The following is a 21,939-nucleotide window of genomic DNA, read 5'->3' as shown; positions in this document are numbered from 1 at the left end:
CCAGACCTCCCCAGTATTAGCTTCGCCCCCAGCAGTAGTCCAGCCCCCCTCAGCCATGCATTGCCTGCCATCTGAGCTTGCTGCCCAGGTTGCAGCTGCTCTAAGACTGCAGTGCCTGGCTCCTTATGACCATCCTGCTGTGCAGTAAAGTGCTCTTCTGTGTCTGGCAAGAGACCCTGTCCCTGTCTGGCACTGGTTGGCTGAGAGGAGGGGTAGGACACGCCCCTCCCAACAGCCATGGGCCCAAGAGCCCCCGCAACCCATCAGCAAGAGGTCCGTGGCCCAGCAGTGGGTTGCAAACCAGCAGTTGCAACCCAGTAATTTAAGTGCCACTACATGGAACAGTGAACCATATCCAGTAGGTGTGTGGGTTACAATAATACATAACATGCTGTAAATTAAAGAGCGTATGATGATACATAAACACAAACGGGATAAAAGGTAAGGTAAGAATTCATTCTCAGCTAAGTGTTTCCTGATGACTGTAGCATTACTGTAAAGCATTTTTGGTTGCATTTTGTGTTTGTCTCATGGAATTTCTTTGGTTTGGAGCAAAATGGATGAGGGAGAGAAAAATACTCAAGCCATAAGATTAAAGTGGGTTAGGGAAGCAGGAGTTATGATGTGTGTACATATGAATGGGGATTGGGAGGGTATATGGAATTCTAATGCATACATGTGTGAGACACCCTTCCACTCTATCCCCTTTACTGAAAAATCCTTACAAGCAACAGAAAATAGGGGAAAGCCCAGTACTTCCAGCTCAGCCCCAGTGCTTATTATTAAATCTGTATGGTATGGAAATGGTTATAGCAGAACTGAAAGCACATTGGACTGGGCACCGTGTAAACATAGGAAAGTGAAAACTTTTGCCCCGAAGGGTTTCAGTCTGAAGTCGCACCCAGACCAAGAGTAGATGAGGCTACAACATACAAACATATGAATATGGTGAAGAAGTGGCATAGCTTTAGTTAGCTACATGTATTGGATTTTCATAAAAGGAAAATGGAGGGAGGATGGGAGCAAGAAAAAGGGAAAGAGGAAAGGGCATAACTTGTCACTTGCCTGCCTGTTATCAGCTGGCTGGGTTCTGTAGGCATCATGGCAAAATGTACACTTAGGGTATGTCTAGACTACATGCTTCTTTCAAAAGAAGCTTTTTTGAAAGAATCTTTTGAAAGAGGTTGTCTAGACAGCCACAACTTTTTTGAAAAAGTGATCCGCTTTTTTGAAAGAGAGCAGCACCCAGGCAATCTGGATGCTCTCTTTCGAAAAAGCCCTGTTTGCGGTCAAGGACTCCTTTTTTCAAAAGAGCTCTTTCGAAAACAGGCATTCTTCCTCGTAAAATGAGGTTTACCACTGTCGAAAAAAACGCCACGTTCTTTCAATTTAATTTTAAAAGAATGCAGAGGCAATCTAGGTGCAGTGAATTTTTTTCGAAGAAAAAATAAAAAAGGCCCCTTTAAAAAAAACAACAACATGTAGTCTAGACATAGCTTTAGAGAGGGATTATTTGCTGTATAATTGTATGCACCTTTTGTGCTGTGTATGTACATGGGCTGGCCATACCAGCACATTCTACTTACTATGCAGGCCACGTGTCATGTTTTCAGACGTTTGTCACTATTATTTCTCGAAAGGTATGCAGACACCTTTCTGAAGGAAACTGCCATTGGCATTGCACTGGTCAATGTGAAACTACATTGCCTCAAAAAGAAGCTCAGATTTTCTTTTCTTTTCTTTTTTTAAGTGGGGGAAGATGGAAAAGTCTGGTTCCAAGATTATATAAATTGATGCAGCTCCATTTACATCACTGAACACAAAGGCCAGTGGAACTACTGATTTATGCAGGCTCAGGATCTGGCCCACCATGTCTTTCTTCCATGTCCATACTCACACTTGCATCCTAAAAACAACCTAGAGAATCTTCCTCAAACTTTTCTTCCACACACACAAACACAATCAAAGAAGCATGCGTGGCAAATTCCAACGCCAAAAAAAGAATCTTTGTGAAAGGTAGGATCAATTGAAAATGAGACCTGGGCCAAAAACAAAATTTCAAATTAAGTACAGCTTTTCCTACTGGTAAAAGTGCTTATATATAGTTGTTTAACAAGGAATGAAATTCTATAATATGCATATTATTGTGTTTTTTCATGAACCTGGCAACAAGCAGGAAATGGGCAGGGAAGTCAGCTTATCAGATGATACTAAGAAGAGGAGGAAGGTCATAGCTACTGCCGCATTTATTACCAGTACAATGAGCTGCCATTGTTTACTATATACAGGAGGACTGGCATGCAAGGAGATGCTCAGTCTGGATAAATAAATTGAAAAGGCCAGGGTCCAAGTCTGAATGAACAATAGCCCCGGGGAGAATACAAGCCACCTCTTTGACTGGACTTCCCTCCAGGAAACTCAAGTCGAAATAAAGTCCTCCTGTATCCTGCCCCCCAGTCTAAGGGCACTGGCTCAGTTCCAGCTTATCATACAGATCATATTTCCAGAAGGAGCTGAATGCAGGCCGTATACATGGAATAAAGCCTGAACAATCCTGCACTGGCATGGAGTAGAACTGGCTTAGTTGTTTTGGCAGGGCCTGTGAAACAATTCTTCTCCACCTCAAACATAACTGACTCCTTTCTTTTCTCCTCTGACTGCCCCCAAAGTACAGCCTGAAGAATTTTTTTCTCTGGCTCCTGCTGCAGGAGAAGCAGAGCAGAGGCTGCTTGTATTTCAGTCTATTCATATTAGCCAAGATTTAGGAAGTGTTTTGCAAGGGACTGTTGTCCAAATATGGGGAATTCTAGGGCCCCATCTGCAACAAGGTTAATATATAGTCTGGTAAATTTAGGACTTATAATGCTTTACATTAACTTTCATAACCTCTCTGCGCAACCATTGTGCTGGAGGGCAAACAAAGGCAGAAAAGTTAAGGCCTATGTTTTACAAGATGTCTTTTGTTTTTTAGAGGCTTTAGAATTTGGGTGCCCAATTTAGTTCTCATTGTCAGAATGCTTGCAGTTTCTGCTATCTGCAAACTGTACTTGTGATGTGTGTGTAATGCTTCTGAAAATGAGGCACATCACTGGGAACCCAAAATAGAGGCATCCACTTTTAGAACTGAAGCTTTACATGAATTGACCAAGAGGAAAGGGAAAACCAGTGTCTAAGCCATGGTCAAAAACACAGCCTCTTGTTCTCAGACTCATGTCTAGTTCACTAGTACATACTTTGGCTGCCTTGGAAACCAGGACAGATGGAAATTCTGTATGCCACCTTTGACTCTTGCCCATACACTTCCATAAAAGAAATACATATAAGCATATTTATAACTGGAACTGCTTAGCTCACCGTGTTTATTATTACACAGGGACATGCACATTTGAAGTCTGTCTCTTTCAAGAAATAAGATTCACATACAATCTTGTGGCAAAAAACGTGGCTATATTTTCTGTTAGTAGAAGTTGAAAATACATTAACCTTATTTTTATGCTTCCTGTTCCAGGAAGGAAGGGATTTTTTTAAATTACACACTTTGACTTCCTAAATTGAATGAAACCAGATTTTCTGCTGATCCTTAAAGAATTTTCTGAACTGCTTTGGTGGGAAAAAAGTGTCCTTGTATCACATGGTGAAAATGCAGCATATTTCTCTGTGATTCATTAACACACCACTTCCTCCATACACTGTTAACCTTTAACCTGCTAATGTAAACAAAGAAAGACCTTCCATTGACCAGCATGTCAAATGACTATTTGTTCCTTTTGATGTGCCATACAAGGAAAATATTAAAGACAAAGTCCAGATTCTTAAATGTATTGAAGATCCTAACTTCCATTAAAACTAATGGGCGTTGGGCACCTAAATACCTTTAAAAAAATGTGGGTTAATCTCATCTTTGTCTTTCTCACTCTAGCCATTATTTCTTTCTTATAAGGGACCTTTTTCCCCCAAATATATTTTAAGTAGAGGGTTTGAGATCATTTGTTTTTTAATGAAATGTTAGAAACAGGGTCTTGACTCCGTAAAAGTCCTCTGACACTTTGGTACAAATAGGCATATAAGAACTGGCATAATTTCAATTTAGATTATGTTCTACATTCTCCTTAGACTAAGGATTATTTCTTGCTCTTTATCTTAAACTATTATACATAATATCTCTGTGTGCTATTAATCATCTGACATATTCTTGCTTTAGTAGTAGCTGCATTTCAGTGATAGGTGCAGTGTTTATATTTTATTAAATGCTTAGAGATCCTACATGATAAAAGGTATTTTATTAACATGTTTTCCTCACTGATACAGCTTTAAATCCACCATGTATTTATAGCAGTAATATGTCATACCTCTGGGGCACTATGTTAAAATGAATTTAATAAAAAACACAATTTACCTTTGAGGTAAAGTATTATCCCAAATTTATAGAGGAGGAAACTGAGCAATGAGGGTCCTGGCTTGCTTTTCAGCATTTGCTAGAAGCTGTATGTACTCAACTACTCTTAAAAATCAGGCAAGATGTGATATGTTCCAGATCAAACTCTGGCATACAAGTATTAGAATTCTGGTGCTTCTGATAGTCCCTCTCTGACTCATCCCATTGCTGTTCCATTCTACCTCCCTATAGCTTACAACCACAAAGTCATCAATGGTATTTAGGTGGCATGATGAACACATGTATATCTGGATTCCCCCCACAACCTGGGTCTGCAGTTTTCATTTGGGCTATGTCTAGACTGCAAGCCTCTTTCGAAAGAGGCTCTTTCGAAAGATACTTTCGAAAGAGCCTCTTTCGAAAGACAGCGTCTAGACTGAACGTTGAACTTTCGAAAAAGCGGCTTGCTTTTTCGAAAGAAAGCATCCAGTGAGTCTGGATGCTCTCTTTCGAAGAAGCCCTATTTACATTGAAGAACGCCTTCTTTCGAAAGAGGAACTTTCGAAAGAAGGCGTTCTTCCTCGTGAAATGAGGTTTACCGCCATCGAAAGAAAAGCCGCGTTCTTTCGATTTAATTTCGAAAGAACGCAGCTGCAGTCTAGACGCAGGTGAAGTTTTTTCGGAAAAAGGCTACTTTTCCCGAAAAAACCCCTTAGTCTGGACACAGCCTTGGCCTTAGGGAGTCTTTCGTTAGGCATTTCTCCTTCAGGACCAAGTAATTGCACCTAAATGCCTATCTGATGTAGGCCATGTCCAAAGACACAGAAATAAATTTTGCCTACTGTAGTAAGTGACACAAAACTGATTTAACACAACACATCTAGGTTCTGATTAATTTGAGGATGAATTTTATCTTGTTGGGATTTGCAAGGTACAATGACGTTCATTCTGTAGCATCATGATTCTTGCACCACTGCATGATGAAGTTACATCATCTAATATGAACTCAACAGGCTGGGATGCTCCTGCACAGCACTATATCAAGAGATACAGGATACACTTGAGACTCCTGTAAGATTGAGTCAAGATAATAAGGACTGTTTGGGATATTTTGCAATGGAGAGGTGGGATGACTCTACCCCGCTCACTAGGAGATTCTAACATGGTTGTAATAGCCACTGCAGAGGCAGATGACTTATCCAGGGAATGGGAGATGTGTGGGGGAATATGGCAGGTAAACAACAATTGCTATATTGGGTGTGTGGAGAGAAATCATGGGTCTAACAATGTCATTTTTAAGGCTATGCCACTCCTCAGGTCCCCTTCAGTTCAAACCCTGGTACCAGGAGGCATGATTCCATTGCTGAATGGGGATTTGTGCCAGCAGTCAATGTACAATATTCCCATTGTGAGATTAAGGGATGACATCAGCTTGTTTGCCCAATGTACCAGCAAGAGAAAAAAAAACAATACATCAGTGCCTAGATGCTCCCCTTAGCACGGCAAAGGATCAGACTAAACAGATCAAGAGATGGATGCATTCCTGAGGCACTTCCATTAAATGCTGAGTCTCCCAAAAGACACTTTTTCATCACACATGTTCCTTTCTGCAGTCTGACTAGAAAACACTAAACAATGAGGCCTGCAGCTACCCAGACAGTGTGCACAGTGCATGACATTGGCAGGGACACTCAGATGGGGGGCAAAAGAGGCAGTTTCCCATGGGACACCTATTTAAGAGGACTCCAAACCAAGTGATAGTATGACCTAATGCTGCAGCTCACAATGCCACTCATTGAAATTTGGCCTGGTTGCCTCTCTGTCATGCAACTCCATGCACCAGGTTGCAATTCCTGGAGCAGAAAGTAAGGCCTAGACCTGCAGGACAAGAGCCAAGCTACCACTGCAGGCTGAGTATGGGGAAATTTTGTATACCATGGGGAACATTTCTGAAAGCTCCCATGACGCTAAATGCTCACAAGTCATAACATATTCCGAGGGCAAGGTGGCATGTGTTTTATTTTAACAGATCCACCCCAATGTGATCAAAGCTAATTTAATGTAAACCCTCTGGGTACTTAATCATTTAAGGATGAGAGTTACGTCTTTGAACAGAGTCACAAACACCGCTGCTGACCATGCCCCCCGTTATGGCAATCCTGGGCTCCAGGCTTCTCTACCATTGTACTTCACTCCACCCCTGAAGGGTCACCCACTTCTATTAGAGTTCTGTGCAGAATTCCACATCTTGAGCCTCAATATGTGCAGCTATCACAATTTTGAGCTCCCCACAGCTCAGAAAATGCACCTTGATCTTGATGTGCAACCTCCCTGGATATCCTTCTGCTATTCTTCCCCTGAGCCTAGATTTCTAGTTGTTCTGCTCAACATGGCATGGGGAAAGGGTAATGAAATGGACAAATGAGGCTACCAAGCAGTACACTGTAATGAAACATTTAATTCCCAACCTAAGCCAGGTATGAATCTGTTTACTGAAAGCATGCACTGAGTTTAAAGCACAGGTCTCAGAGACAAATGATCTCAGTATTATTCCCAGCTGTACCACCAACTTGCTGTGTGACCTTGGGAAAGTCAAATAATTTCAAACTGTCCCTCAGTTTCCCTACCTGACTAATAATGCCCATCCCATGGGAGTGCTCTGAGAGTCAATGCACATTCTGAAGCCCTTCTTTTGTTGTTCTGTCCTCTGACCTTTCTAAAGTAGAGAACACTTAGGCTACATCTACACTACGAGTTTTCTCGGGAAAAATATGCTAATGAGGGAATCACTTGCATGAGTCGCAATCTCATTTGCATATTTTCTGCCAATCTGTTTTTTCACTAGGGTTTTTGTGCAAAAACAAGAGGTGTGGACGTTTTCTTTTTGAGCAAAAACCCCTTTTCCCACAAGATCCTTATGTCCCAAAAAAGGAGGTTTACCGATCTTGCAGAAAAAGGGGTTTTTGCACAAAAAGAAAACGTCCACACTACTTGTTTTTGCACAAAAGCTGTAGTGAAAAAATGGATCAGCAGAAAATATGCAAATGAGATTGTGACTCATGCAAATTAGTCCCTCATTAGTATATTTTTTGCCGAGAAAACTCGTAGTGTAGACATAGCCTTAGTGGCTGACACAGAAGGACACCTATCCTGCTATTTTAGCTGTTTATGTGACACTGTTCTGCACAATACTTCCTGCAGAGAAGCCATCACTATATCTAATGTGCCTGATTAATATACCCCCAACACATACAAAACGTTTGCCAAACAAATAATACCAGGGCCACAATGTTCTAAATAATACCAGGGCCACAATGTGTTCTAAATAAACTTACTAATTTACATCCAAACCACTGTATAGGGAACTGGAACCCTGATGGATAATGCATTTGTGCACAGCAGTTCTGGGTACCTCTTTTGAAGAAAACAGTGTGGTAATACATTTTGTTATATATGCTTCATTTTTCTATGTAATTGACTATGCAAGTTGGGAATGAAGAGTACATCCATGCATCTTGTGTAGTCCACTTGAACGCATCGTTTAAGAGAAAGATAATTATTTCATCTGGTATCATATTTTATACTTGTTCTGTTGGTAGATGGCTAGGAGAGACTGAGGGTGAGTCTATACTTCAGGACCTAAATCGAAATAAGCTACACAAATTAAGCTATGTCAATTGTGTATCTTATTTCGAAACAGCTTATTTCAAAATAGAGAACAGCTACGCAGCACTTATTTCGAAATAGAGCACTCTTCCTCTGACTTGCCGTACTGCTCATACAATGAGGGTTACAGGAGTTGGAGTAAGGAGTTCTCCAGCTTGACAGTATTTTGACACTATTTCGAAATAACTGCTTGCTGTGTAGATGCATTATTTCAGAATAGCACTAATTGTTTCGAAATAGTGTTGCAGTGTAGACGTGCCCAAATGGATGCTATCTTTTTGTTGCTTAATGTTGCAAACAAACGTGGATTGAAGTCTCAATAAGGTTAGTTTTCAGTATTCTGAGGTGAAGAGAAATGTGCAGAAAAGAATCCTTTACTCTTTCATACTGGATTGAACCAGCTCTTGGTCCAGGACTGGTGCCAGTTGTTCAAACTCCATGCTGTAACTGTTTAGAACGCACTGTGGTCTATGCAAGAGTGAAGACCAGCTGAGACCAGCTAGGTTCATGCTGATGCAGGCCTACCTTATGGGTGACAATGGCGCAGATGCATTCCTCTGTTGATAGAATGTTTTTTTTTCAGTTGATGTAAGTAATCCATCCTCCTGAGTGATAGTAGCTATGTTCACGGAAGAATTTTTTGGCGATAGGTCAGCTTAACGACAGTGATCTGGGATGTGAATTTTTCGCACTGGAAGTGACAGAGTGGCCATTCTAAATTTTCAGTGTAGACTAGGCCTCATTTAGAAAGGAAGATTTCTCTTTAGCTCCCCTGTCTCTTGCTTGGTTATGTATAATATACATAGAGGATCTGACCATGGAAGGTGCAAGACCAATTCCCAGAATGCATCAGGAGAACTCGAGCAGAGATCGGACCAGAGGCCCTTGTAGTCCAGCATTCTGTCTCTGATAGCAGCCAGTGTCAAATGCTAAAGTTTAGAGGAAGGTGTAAGAAACTACAGAAGGTAGTTATGGAATACCTGCTCACAAGAAAGTTTCTTTCTAATCCCCATTGGGATTGGTTTATGCTCTGATGTGGTAGAAGCAAAAACACAAGCCCAAAAATAAATAAATAAAACTGGCATACCAATGTGTATGTTTGTTTATATTAGTTTTTTTATATAAATAAGGTTGGCCAATGGAGTTTCATTATGTATGACCAAAAAAGTGCAAAGAGAAAACATGAGATAAATAAGAAAAAGTTAATTAGATTTTAAAGGACTCTCTGATAATAATCTATACGACTATTAGTAACACAAAGAAGGAATTTATTTTTAAGGTATTTTGTTTTTATCTTGACATTTTTCTTTATAATGGCTTGCTAATTTAAGCCAATAGTCGTGATGGGGTAAAGCTCAGTGGGAGATCAGATAGAGCAGAGATCATTTGTATTCTAGGTTTTAAGCCTTTCAAAGTCCTGTTGCCTTCTACTTTTAGGAGTTGTGGACACTTTCCAAATGCACAGGGTGTGCCTGGCTTTTCATATCTATTCATGTCTTTTGTGTGTGCGTTTAATTTAGCAAAACAATTGGGGAAAGAAATAACTTGTTTGTTTTCTGTTGTGATTAAATGTGTGATCCAGCAACACAGAAGTTAATGGAATCCATCATTATTGAATCTAGTTGATGTTTTTGGAAAGCTCTTTATTTTCCACATTAACTGAAATAAAACACAAGCAGTGTCCCAAAGACTAGTTTTCAGTTTCAGTATTTTCTTTTTAAAATATGCAAGAAAACTTATTTAGGTGGTTAGGTGTCAAAATTTGTCTTAATCTTTCCAAAATTGTTTCTTTAAATATGAACTAAAGATTGAACCTCTTTAGTCTGGCACTCTCTGGTCTGGCAACAACTGTGGTCTAGCATGATTTTAGATAGTCAGATGTCTACTTATGGGTGTAACCAAGTTTCCCATGGTCCTATAAAATTTGTTTACAACCACCAGTCCTGATTCTCGGTGATTTGTGCTGTTCTCTAGCTCTAATTTACCCCTAAAAGTCTTCTAACAGCCCAGTAAGCAGTGGAAGTGTTAGTAATGCTGCTAGACAATATTTACCTCCCGTGGTTTGGCAAATTCTCTGGTTTGGCCCCGGTCAAATCCCGAGGGTGCCAGACGAGAGAGATTCAATCCATAATCGTACATTTACCCGGCATTACTTGGACCATTCACTCAAAAATGTTTTTGAAAATAAAAGAAAAATGTACATGCTTTATTTAAATTATTGGAAAATTACAGTATTATTATATTAAGTTAATGTTTATTTCAGATTTCTTGTAAAAAGGAATTGTTAATTTTTTCCTCCCTAAAGGGTGCCAGGGTGTGTGTTGGAGACTTGGGGCTAGAGCAATCCAGAGGAGATGGGGAGAGGAAGGTGGTCCCTTTCACCTTCCTGGTGATTCTGTTTCTTTTCTGTATGATTTTATGAGAAGCACTCCCATTCTAGGCACATCCCATTGTCCTGGCACCACCAAACCCCCCACCTAGCTTTAAGTTGTGATAAGAGGAAGCTCTATACCAAAGTTGGTGATCCTAGCTCTTACTGTTTAGGAGGAAAGCTTCAGGGAGTAGCCGAGTTAGTCTGTACAGGAGAAACTTAAAAAACAACAAATGGTCTGGTAGCACTTTAAAGACTAACAAAACATGTAGATGGTATCATGAGCTTTTGAGGGCACAGCCCACTTCTTCAGATGACTGGAGACCAAACCCACAGTCAGATGCTCTTAAAGATATAGTCGATTAAAAGAAATTTTGAAATATAGAAAGGGGGTGGAGGGTTGTCTGCCACTTCTATCCTTACAGAAGAGAACAAAACTAGCCAAATTGAGTATCCGCCCAAGTATGATTTTGTATCGTTAGACTACTGTCTTTCAAGGTCTCTCCCTTGTTTTTACTGGAATAAATAGGTTTATCGTGTAATTTCTATGGAATATACTTTAAGAGGTTACCCACACTCTTAAGAGAAAATCCAATCAAATCTTTGTATCTATATGGGACACTGTACAATGTGTTAAGACCTGTTTGTTACAACATCCAGTCTTTACTATTTTTTTTCTCATACCTCTATGGGGTAACCAGTGCATCAGAGTGAAGGCCAACTTCTTGCTTAAAATATGTGGATATAAAAAGGATAACAAAAATTAAAGATATAATGGTAGACTGGTCTCCTTCAATTACATGTGTAACAAATATCAGCTACTACTACCATCTCACAGTTCCTTCTTTCAAAGGCTATGAAAGGGTAACGAACAATGGATCTGTTTCAACCCTCACCTCTAGAAGAACTCATAAAGAAATGTGGGAACACAAAAGTCATCTTGTAGGAATTATGTGTAAGTGGCTCAATGCTTTGCATTATCCTCTCAAATCTCCGTATCAAAGACAAATGGGGAAAAGAACTTAGCCTTATTATTATAACAGAAACCTGGAAGATATCTGGCTTAGGCTCCATCTAAACTAAAAGAAAAAGGGTTTTTTTTTTCTAAAAAATGGCCCAGTCTACACTATGGGTTTTTTTTTTGCAAAAACCTCTTCCGCAAAAAGGATCAGAAGAGAATATGCGAATGAGAGTGCGAGATTTGCAAATGAGCATTTCCTCTTCTGCAAAAAACAAACAGTATAGACGGAACCTTAATGTGAAAGAGATTTGTTCTTTCAGTTACTACTGGATTCCAGAACATTTGTTTAAAGCTAGATTAACAACACAATGAATGCTAGAGATACAAACAACCACATGCCAGCCTTTCACACATCCTCTAAACCCGACTAAAAATGCACATTCTTCAGGAACACCATAGTCAGTGCACGCTCAAAAACCTTAAGTTTCCTTCTCCAAGCTTGTGTATTTTTGGGTTGCTGAATGAGCTGTTATTACTAGTTAACATTGAGAAATGGATTGTAACTCTTTTAGTACCCTCCCCCCCATTTTTTTTTTTTTTATATAAAATGGAACTTTGCAGTTCCTCCCTCAGACCCAGACTACCACAGCAAGTTGTCTACTACTTCATTAATGGAAAATATGTCTCTCCACTAGAAACACTTGGTAAAAGATGAGTGCGTCTGATCACACGTGAAATGATTACATGCTTCTGCAGGTTAGTGTATAATAGTCTCTGATTGTCAGAGGTTATGCTTTCATGTATGTAGCTACTTAGTTGCTTAACTTATGCCCTGCATGACCTCTGTGGGTCCAGGATTTTTTGTTTGGTGAAGTTTTGCTTTATTTTTCCAAGTGTTATAAATAATGAACATTGAATTTTGTAATTTAGATGGCATTTCCTTCTTGCACATATGCTTTGTTTTATGTCTTTAAATTTTATATGAAATAAAAAAATAAGTTTTTTAAAAAAATAAGTGAATGGAAGCTTTACCATGTGCTTTATTATTTGCAAAACTGTAGAGTGTAGGAGCTCCAGTCATGGATCAGAATTTCATAGTGTTAGTCACTATATAAACCCAGAACAAAAAGACAGTTTGTGCCCCAAAGAGTGTAAGATTAAGCTTTAAGTAGTAATACTTTTAAATAATTAAAAATAGCAGCAACAACAAGGGATTGGATGATTCAAGGAGTTGATTGTTAATGGGATATGGATCATTTCATCTCAGCATTTAGATTACCCTGTTTAAATCTAGGCTAGGTCACTGGCAAAGAAGAGATTTTATGTTGGTGTTTGGAGACCCATGCAAAGTGAGCAGGTGGAACTCCATGTTCTGATCACTAGCCATGAAGCTATTGCAATGTCAGGTGTTCACTTAGTGCCTGGGGGGGCAATCTGAGAGGGGAAGTCAAGGATAAAATGAACTCAGACTCTGAATTACCTACTCTCCCCTGGAGGTTAGGATTGAATTTATTTGTTTGTTGGTGGGAGGAAATGATATACTTGCTCTTCTATAGCCCTTGATGCCACCTTTCACCAGAGCTACATTTATTACAAAAACAGACAAAATAGGATAAAGTGATTGAAAACTGGGTCAGGCAGCACCCCTAATTCAACACATGGTCTGCACTGCTGTATGAATTTATCCGCTATTGATACTAAGAATGCAGTATTGCAGAAGGTATATTCCACAGCTTGCTTTAGGACCGTGGTGTCCAACCAGTTTGTAAGCAAACTAGCCATACTCAACCGGCCAAATAGCCACATTTGGCTAGTGTGTTGGACACCACAGCTTTAGCGAATAACACCATGGAGTTTCACTCTTTGGCCCTTCTTTAACTGCATGGGACATTCCCGGTTGCTTCTTAGGAAGAACCAGCATTTAAATGGGCTTTTGTTGTGATGCTTGGTGACACCTAGTGGTTAAAGAGGGGAGGTGCAATGGATAATAAATAATGGGGGTCCATGGGTTGGGAGAGAGGAAAGGAGGCAAAAGAATCAGCAGACTATCACAGGACTTTATATTTATAGGCTATGCTGCCACATATCTTGGTTTGTGTCCAGTGGCTGCAGACAAATGCAAAAGGCTGTGATATGACAAGCCTTTGTAATGAAAGCAGAACAAACCAGTTTGTTTTTATAGAATTCACTATATTCCCCCCAGCCTCTTGAAGTTTCACTCAATTCTAATGCTGAAGGTTGTAATCCAGGGTTCTGAAAGGATCAGAATGTCTCTTTGGCTCTGTCTACTCTGGGAAACTGATCTCGTGACAACAATGGGTTCCAAAATGGGCTTTCCACAAATGGCCTTGATGACAAATTAACTGACAGTATAGGTGGGGAAAGGAACCATTCCAATGCCATTGCAGAAGGCATGACTGAGACTTAGGCCAGGTATACACTCATACGGAACGTCAAAACAAGATACACAACTCCAGCAACGTTAGTTACGTAGCTGGAGTAGACATATCTTGTTTCATGTTTCCCTGCCATCCCCATAGCAGGAGGATGCTATAGTCTGTATTACAATGGGAGTAAATGGTCCCTTCGGATTCCTTTACTCCTTGCACAAGCAACAGTACTGGCAGCTGGCAGGGGTGCCCTCTGGGTTTGATTTAGCAAGTCTGAACTAGACTAGCTGAATCGAACTCCAGAAGATTGATTGCAACAGCATTACTCTTCCATCTATTGAAGACATGGCTTTACCGTTAGACTGTTTTAATACCAGTCTAAGGCAGCAGTGGGGCTGTGTTGAAACTGCCTTGTCACTAAAAAGCTGCATAGCTTATATACCCTAAATAGAACCACAATCCAGGTCCTTCTCTGTGAACTCAAAAAGGAGAGTAGAAAGGTTGTTAGGATGAGATATGTTTAATGATTAGCGATGGGGCATAAACTATAGATAAAAACATGTCTTGTCAACACAGAGCCCAGGTCTCCATTACCCTGCACCTTGGTTTACTCATTTATAGCAGTGCAAAGTAGGAAGACAATTCTACCACTCAGACTTATATGGCAAGGTCCTCACCCAGGCCCCTTGCCTTGGGACCCCTTCTTGGGTCACAAACCAACTGGTGACCCTTTCTTGTGCAGTCATCAGTACCAATTTACCACCACCATCCGTTTACAGAGAGCTGGTTTTCCTAGCACCTTCTGGCTTGGCTGCACACTCAGTCACCTGGCTCCTCCCTCTTTCACTTCCCCTCTGGCTGCCTTATATAGCCCTCTGGCTAACGAGGCCCATAGTTGCTTCCATTAGCCCTTTAGGCCTGGGCTTGCTCAGCTGTCTGAAACTGGCCTTTTGAGCCAGGCTGTAGTGGCAGAGCTCTGGTTTAGCCAGCAGTCTATCACACTTAGTTGAATTTTTCACCCATTCTGCACTGTATAAATGACCACACAAGTTGGTAGGGCAAGAAAAAAATCAGGTCCACAATGCTTAACATGTCAAGGGCATGTATCTTCTATTGACACTCCCACTATTGCAGTAATCACTGGGGCTGCACCAATAGCCACAAAAGTGGTGGGAAAAATTAAGGGGTATGGGAGCTCTCAAGGCAAGAATGATCAGTCAGCAGCATTAATCAATAGGGAAGCTTTCCTGACTCATTCAACACTAATCAATGAGTCTGTATTACAATAATGAGAAGGCTGTGTCAAGATGCTAAATACAAAAGCCTTGTTTTCATGCCCACAAGGATCTTAAAATCAATACACATTCAAAGGCAACTGTCAAGTGGTCTTATTTGTATTGCTTTCCAATATTTTTATATTCTTCATGGTTTATTTAAGAATAAACAGCAATAATCCTTAGCATTTGTATTGAGCTTTCCAGCTGTAGATCTTACAGTGCCACACAAAGGTGCATAAGCAGAAGTCACATTGTTCTATCCCATAGGCGGAAAGGGAGAGTTCATGCTTTAAATCACACGGTCTACGGTCAGGCTGGGAATAGAAATCATCTCAGGTGACTCAGTCTGATGCCCTATCCTGGAGCTCAGAATCAAAGATTGATCATGTTTTCCATTATAACCTCCTCAGGGCAGGAACCATCTCTTCCTTTGTACAGCGTCAAACATGCTGTGCTACCGCCTCGTCTTGCATATGTCACCAGAGCTCCATTGACACACGGTGTCAGTTCATACCAGCTGTGGATCTGGCCCAGCCAAGGAGAAACAAAACAACAATTTTTTGCAAAACCATCTTACAAGCTTGATGGATTTTCTTACTTGCCTATTAGGTAGTACAGTTAAACCTGTGTTATCTGGCACGCTCAGGGATTAGGGCATTCGGGTTATCTAAAAATTCCGGTTATCTGAGGGTCCCATCAACCTAGGAAAAACCAATGGACAATAATAGTAAAACTCAAGTTTTTAATATTGGTAGTTTTGTGAGGCAGTTGGTCTCACATTTCTATTTTGAGTTAAAAATGATTAGTACTTCTTAAATAAAAAATTGTTAAGCCAATCATGGTAAACAAAGCCAGGCCTGTGTGCCAGAAGATGTGACAGTATTGTGGCTGGGAGCAAGGCTGGTTAACAAAGTTTTCTGGTTAACAGAGTGCTGGATAACAAAGTTTTTACTGTAATAGCAAACACCCTAATTGTTACTCTTTCTGGTGATTTTTATCTACAGTGTTGTCTGTAAGCTCTTTGGGGTAGGAGCTGCCTTTTTGATCCGTGTTTGTACAGCACCCAGTACCACAAAAGAGCTCCCTGGCACAACAGCAATACAAATAAAGAAGAATGTCATTTGATATTTAGGCTATTCACTTGTGTTGGGTTTTCAATAACACTGCCAGCTTTAAAAAAATTACTATCACCAGGCCTCCCGACAAGGCGGGGGTGGGATGGGGAGGGGAACTTGGCGATGTGGAGCTCCTAGCCAACCACTGCCACTGCTGCTGCAGCAGCAGCAGCAGCTGAACCCCGGCCCTTTAAACCACCACCAGAGCTCTGAGCCATGCGCTCTTTATTGGACTTTCCAGAATGTATATTGTGAGCTCTCTCGTGCCTATCTGCAGGGGCTGGATGCCTGCAATAGAGATAAACAACAAATGGTCTGGTAGCACTTTATAGACTAACAAAACATGTAGATGGTATCATGAGCTTTCGTGGGCCCTGTAACGAGGTTTACAGGAGTGGTCAACAAAGGCTTCCCTTGTTGACCGATCCGCATCTTGACTTGCGCGCTGTGCCGACCATCAGCTGAGCTGGCACAGCGTGGTGGCCATTTTTATTTTAATGAAGCTGGGGATATTTAAATCCCTGCTTCACTGACTATGTCGGGTAGCCTATTTTACATGCCTCTGTTGGCAGAGGAGTGTAGTTTAGACATACCCGAAGAGTTTTAAATGGTCTAATTAGAGTTCTTGCCCCCACAACTGTACTTTCAGTCTTTTGATTTTGTGGTATCATAGTAATTTCAATTGTTTTAGTTACTGGAGTGTCCTGGGCTAGACAAGATACACATTTATACTGTAATATATACAGAATAGTTAGTGTATGTGGTGGGGTTACAACAGGCTCTCAGGCCTTTTTCTTCCATAATGAAGAAACAAAAAGGCACACAAGAAGCAGTCTCCCCAATGGGTTGAGCTGTTCCTCTCCACCCACTGGAAAGACTTAACTTCTTCATGGTCCAGCTGAGAGCAGAATACATAAGCCCTAAGAGCAGGGTAACCCCATGTCACATTACCGAAATGGAGGGAAGCAGCCAGATCGCTGCTGCACCCCTAGGTGGGGGTGTTGGCCCCAGAAATTGGTATGAAAGGGAGCCATGTGGGGTATTGAATGGGAGCTTGTTGTTTTCTGATCCTGTGTATACTGTTTATGTGAGTATATAATGTCTGTGTGTGTAGATCTGTAATCTGTGTGGAAGCTGAATATTTCTCTGAATGTGGTTAAGCATTGCTATGGACAGGCTGAGTAGTGAAGCCCTGTGGAACAATGGCACTTGATGGCCCAAAGACACACCTAAAGCATGAGGGCGGACACCTAAGAGCGGCCAGCAGAGAGAGGCTGAGGACCAGGTGACCTGCTGCATACCAGAAGAGGCCAGGAAGGGGGTATAAAGAGGCCATGTGGTCGATGCCATTTTGTTCTCAGCTCAGCACTTCATCCCAGAGGCAGCACTGCAGGGATTGAAGAGCCCGGAAGACCTGTGAACCGATCCTGATCGTAGGATGTGCAATAAGAACTTTTAAACCAGCAGCTGTAACATCTCTGCTAGAGCCTGCATCGAGAACTGGGAGATTCGGTGCATGTAACGTACTGTACTTTAATAACCTTACTCTCATGCTTTTCTTTCCTGTAATAATAAACCTTTAGATATAGATTCTAAAGGATTGGCCCAGCGTGATTTGTCCAGAGGGTAAATTGACCAGGGATCTGTGGCTGGTTTCTTGGAACCGGACAGAACTTGTTCGGGGTAGGTGGGATTGGGTGCTAGGACCCCCCACCTGTGTATGAGGCCCGGGGCCATCTGGGGCACGGATATTGCTGGGGTGTCGGAGGGGTTTTGCTCGGGAGGCTTCAGGCAGGTTGCTGAAGCGCTCTGTGGGACTGGTTTGTGGCCTGTGTGGAGAGGTCACCAGTCGGGGGCTGTAAGTAGCCCTGGATTCGAGCAATTCGCCCTGAGCAGACGCCCTCAGCTGTGCCCAGACACGGCCCAGTCTGTCACACCCCATATGGCATTTTAGCTGGCACATGGCCTTGCCCATGTTGCACTAATAAGTACAGCCCTTTTGTGTCTTCACTGGGGCCCATTCGGCACAATCATTATGCCAACATATGAAAAGTGGCCCAGCCTGTTAACGATCACACCAGGACTAGTGAGGTACTGCATACCTTCAGTGCATGATCTAATGATCCAGTGCTCACCAGAAAGCTCCACCAAACATCATAACTGCTATCATGCCTCTGCCTACATTTATCTCAGCCCTGTGAACTTGTCAGTGGAGCTCTCTGTCCACATGAAACCCCACTAATGTCCATGGGGAACTCAAACAGAACTTATTGCAGCACAGGGGATTAACTATGTATTGGACACAAGAGAACAAACAACTCGGAAGTTCCACACTCTCCAGGGAGGCCCTGAATTCAGGAGGCACTAGTGTACAGAACCAATCTAATGCCTCTTATCACAGTATCAGAGAGCATCACAGTCATTCATACTATGTATTTAGCCTCACAACCCCCTTGGGAGATAGAGAAGTGCTATCATGCACATTGCACAGATGGGGAAGTGAGGTGCAGAGAAAAGGAGGGACTTGCCCAAGATCACAGAGGAAGTCAGTGCAAAAGAGGGAATCCATGCACATAAAGTTTCCCAGGCTAGCATCCTAACCACTGGACCATCCTTCCATAAAATGAGGAGACATAATGGATTAAACACTCTTCGGCCCCATCTGCTAGACAAGGAACAAGGGGCCAGAACCAGTTTTTCCTGAGGCAGCCAAGAAAGAGAGAAAAAAGCTGAAAATAAAAAAAGACCACCCAACCAAATACAGCATTGCTCTTGAACACTTTTATGACCAGGGTTCCAGCGAGCCACACTGGAGTTACTCAATTAGGCTGTGTCCAGACTCAAGGGTTTTTTCGAAAAAACGTCACCTGCATCTTGACTACAGCCACGTTCTTTCGAAATTAATCGAAAGAACGCGGCTTTTCTTTCGACGGCGGAAAACATCATTTCACGAGAAAGAACACCTTTTTTCGAAAGTGCCCTTTCGAAAAAAGGCGTTCTTGAATGCAAACAGGGCTTTTTCGAAAGAGAGCATCCAGACTGCCTGGGTGCTTTCTTTCGAAAAAGCGGCTTGCTTTTTCAAAAGTACTGCTTGCAGTCTAGACGCTCTTTTTCGAAAGAGGCTTGCAGTCTAGACGTAGCCTCAGGGTGAACTGCAGAGAATGGGGCAGACAGTCCCCAAAAAATCAAGCCTGCATAAAACAGCTCCTATGGCCTCTTAGAAGTTACCCAGAAGCCAACCACACAGATCCATTAAAGCAAACCAGCCTTAGGCTCCCATCTGAACACCCACATCACATACAAAAATCCTATTTACCAGATAAGAAAGTTCTAGCAATCCCAAAGGATTAGACACATTATCTCCTGGGTTAATGAATAGGTCAGGTCTTACTGAATACATGCTTACAGCCAATTCTTAACAACTAGACTTAATAACTAAACTAAAATGTATTTAAAAAGGAAAACCAGAAAGAGTATTGGTTAAATGATCAGTAGGCATCCAGACAAGAGTACTGTTCTGAGGGCATATTCATAGTAGAGATGGTGAAGTTTGTAGCTGCCAAGAGTTCTGTCAGAACTAATCCACTGGTTATAAAAGTCCGCTGCCCATATTCAGGGTGGGGCTTGGAGAGGACAGTGTTATGACTTAAGCTTCCCCTGCACGAAATTTCAAGCAGATTTGAGATGAAAGGATCAGATCCCAAGAGTTTTCTATACAGTGTTCCAGCAGCCTGTTAACCATACCGTCCTGAACACTAGGCTTTTGATGTAACCTTCTGTTTCCCAAGCATCACCACTTATTAGCTACATGGATGAACATAAGGTAATTTATCTATTAAGCAGTTTACCATAGAATTTAAAGAGACAATGACATTACTTCACCCATAATTAATCATTAATATTCCCTTTTGATCTCTGAATCAATAGTTATAGGGATAAGACAGGAACTGTCTGTTACATTGCTAACATGCAACAAGGTAGAAATAAATATACGTACAATTAGTATCACCTCTAATTTACACGGCATGGCCCCCACTTACCATTTGCATACTTTTAAAAAATGAGTAGTCCTGTAGCACCTTAGAGACTAACACAAAAATTATAGTATCATGAGCTTTCATGGGCAAAACCTACTTCCTCAGATGAGCGGAGAAAAAGAGTCATCTCAGGAAGTGGGTTTTGCCCACAGAAGCTCATGATACTATGTATAAATATTTGTTAGTCTATAAGGTGCTACAGGGCTACTCATTGTTTTGTAAAGTTACCGACTACCCCTCTAAGGCTATGTCTAGACTGCAGGCTTCTTTCGGAAGAAGCTTTTCCGGAAGAGACCTTCCAAAAAAACTTCTTCCGAAAGAGGGTGTCAACGCTGCAAAAGTGCGTTGAAAAAGCGATCTGCTTTTTTGAAAGATAGCATCCACACTGAATGGATGCTATCTCACATGTAAGCTGTGATTACTATGGACGGAATGGCCCCTTGAGCTTTTTCCTCTTCTTCTTTCAGAAGAACTCCCTGTTCCCCATCCACACACACCTTTTTCCAAAAGAGTTCTTTTGGAAAAAGGCTTCTTCCTCATAGAATGAGGATTACCAATGTGGGAAAAACCCCTCTGTTCTTTTAATTTTCTTTCAGAAGAATGTGATTGCAGTGTGAACGTAATTGAATTTTTTTTCGGAAAAACAGTCATTTTTCAAAAAAAAAAAAAAAAAAACCCTCTGTAGTGTAGACATATCCTGAGATATTCACATATTTTTCTAACATCTCTCTAAAGGCTGACTAGGTCACATTGCCAGAAAAGGTAAGCAGCTCGCAGGCAATGTGTCACAACCTTTTCTAGTGTTTGACTATTTCTGAACTATCTATTAATTCAACTTTTATATTAAATCAAACATGTCATTGATTCCCCATCATCAGAAGAATCCGATAGTGAGGAAATGATGACAGCAGAAGGAAGTCAGAGTGTGAATTCAGTACAATGCCAGCGGTATTTACTGGCAAGCAATATCTTCATTCCAAATATATGACTCACAAGTAAATGTTCTCTGTTGCCACATGCTTCTTAATGCCCACAATAGTCATCTGAACACCTCTTTTCCCTCCCTCCACCTCCCCTCCTATTTGTCCGACTGCAGAGACATTTTGTGTAATTAATTCCTAAGACAAGTAATGTGTCAATCTAATTTCTATGCAAGAGAAATAATTAAAGAGGGACACAGAAACAGCTGGGTCACACCCAGCTCTAGAAGAGCTCTGCAAAAAGGCAATGACCCTCCTCTCCTGCTGAGTAATAAGGATTTTGGAGAAAGGCAGGGATCTCTGAAAGTTCTAATTCTGTGCAACTGCAGAAAAGAGGAACTTTATTGGTTTTGGAACAGAGGAATCTAGCATCCCACAGAAGGCCTATGATGTGAAGAACTACCATGTTAAGTGATCTTCTATATATAATACACATGTTTAGCGTGATAGCACAGTGACAGTTAGTAGTAGTATCTTGTCCTTCTACATACTGCCTTTATTATATTCATGCCTTCAGGATTTCCAAGCTCTTTACTAGTGTTAATTAATTAAGGCTCATAATATTCCTGTGTGGTAGAGAGGTATTACCATCCCCATCACACAGATGAGGAAAGTGAGGCACAAGGACATTCAGCGCCAGGTGTGACCCTCCAGATCTCTTGACACCAACCCCTGCTTTAACCACTAATCTACACTGCCTTTCTTTCCAACTCTTCACATTTCAAACATCGAGGAGCACCAGACTTTTCCCTCAGAATAGATCAAGT

At 41.3% G+C, this 21,939-nt stretch overlaps 1 protein-coding gene and 1 long non-coding RNA gene across 4 annotated transcripts in view; one reads left to right on the top strand and one right to left on the bottom strand.

Moving 5' to 3' along the window:
• LOC142829161 (uncharacterized) overlaps positions 1 to 21,939 on the bottom strand; it is a 30,825-nt gene that overhangs the window by 6,364 nt on the left and 2,522 nt on the right. The gene's annotated exons all lie outside the window — the stretch shown is intronic.
• The window catches only part of COMMD9 (COMM domain containing 9), a 48,010-nt gene continuing 38,081 nt past the window's right edge, over positions 12,011 to 21,939 (top strand). Inside the window, exon 1 of one of the 3 annotated variants that reach the window (XM_075927501.1) lies at positions 12,011 to 12,129. The gene's annotated coding sequence lies outside the window, so the exon portion shown is untranslated. The remainder of the gene's footprint in view (positions 12,130 to 21,939) is intronic. The other 2 variants (XM_006124466.4, XM_006124465.4) reach the window with 2 other exon arrangements.

This window comes from Pelodiscus sinensis, chromosome 4, assembly GCF_049634645.1.
Source record: "Pelodiscus sinensis isolate JC-2024 chromosome 4, ASM4963464v1, whole genome shotgun sequence".
Taxonomy (NCBI): domain Eukaryota; kingdom Metazoa; phylum Chordata; order Testudines; family Trionychidae; genus Pelodiscus; species Pelodiscus sinensis.
This window is presented reverse-complemented; position numbering and strand designations above follow the sequence as displayed.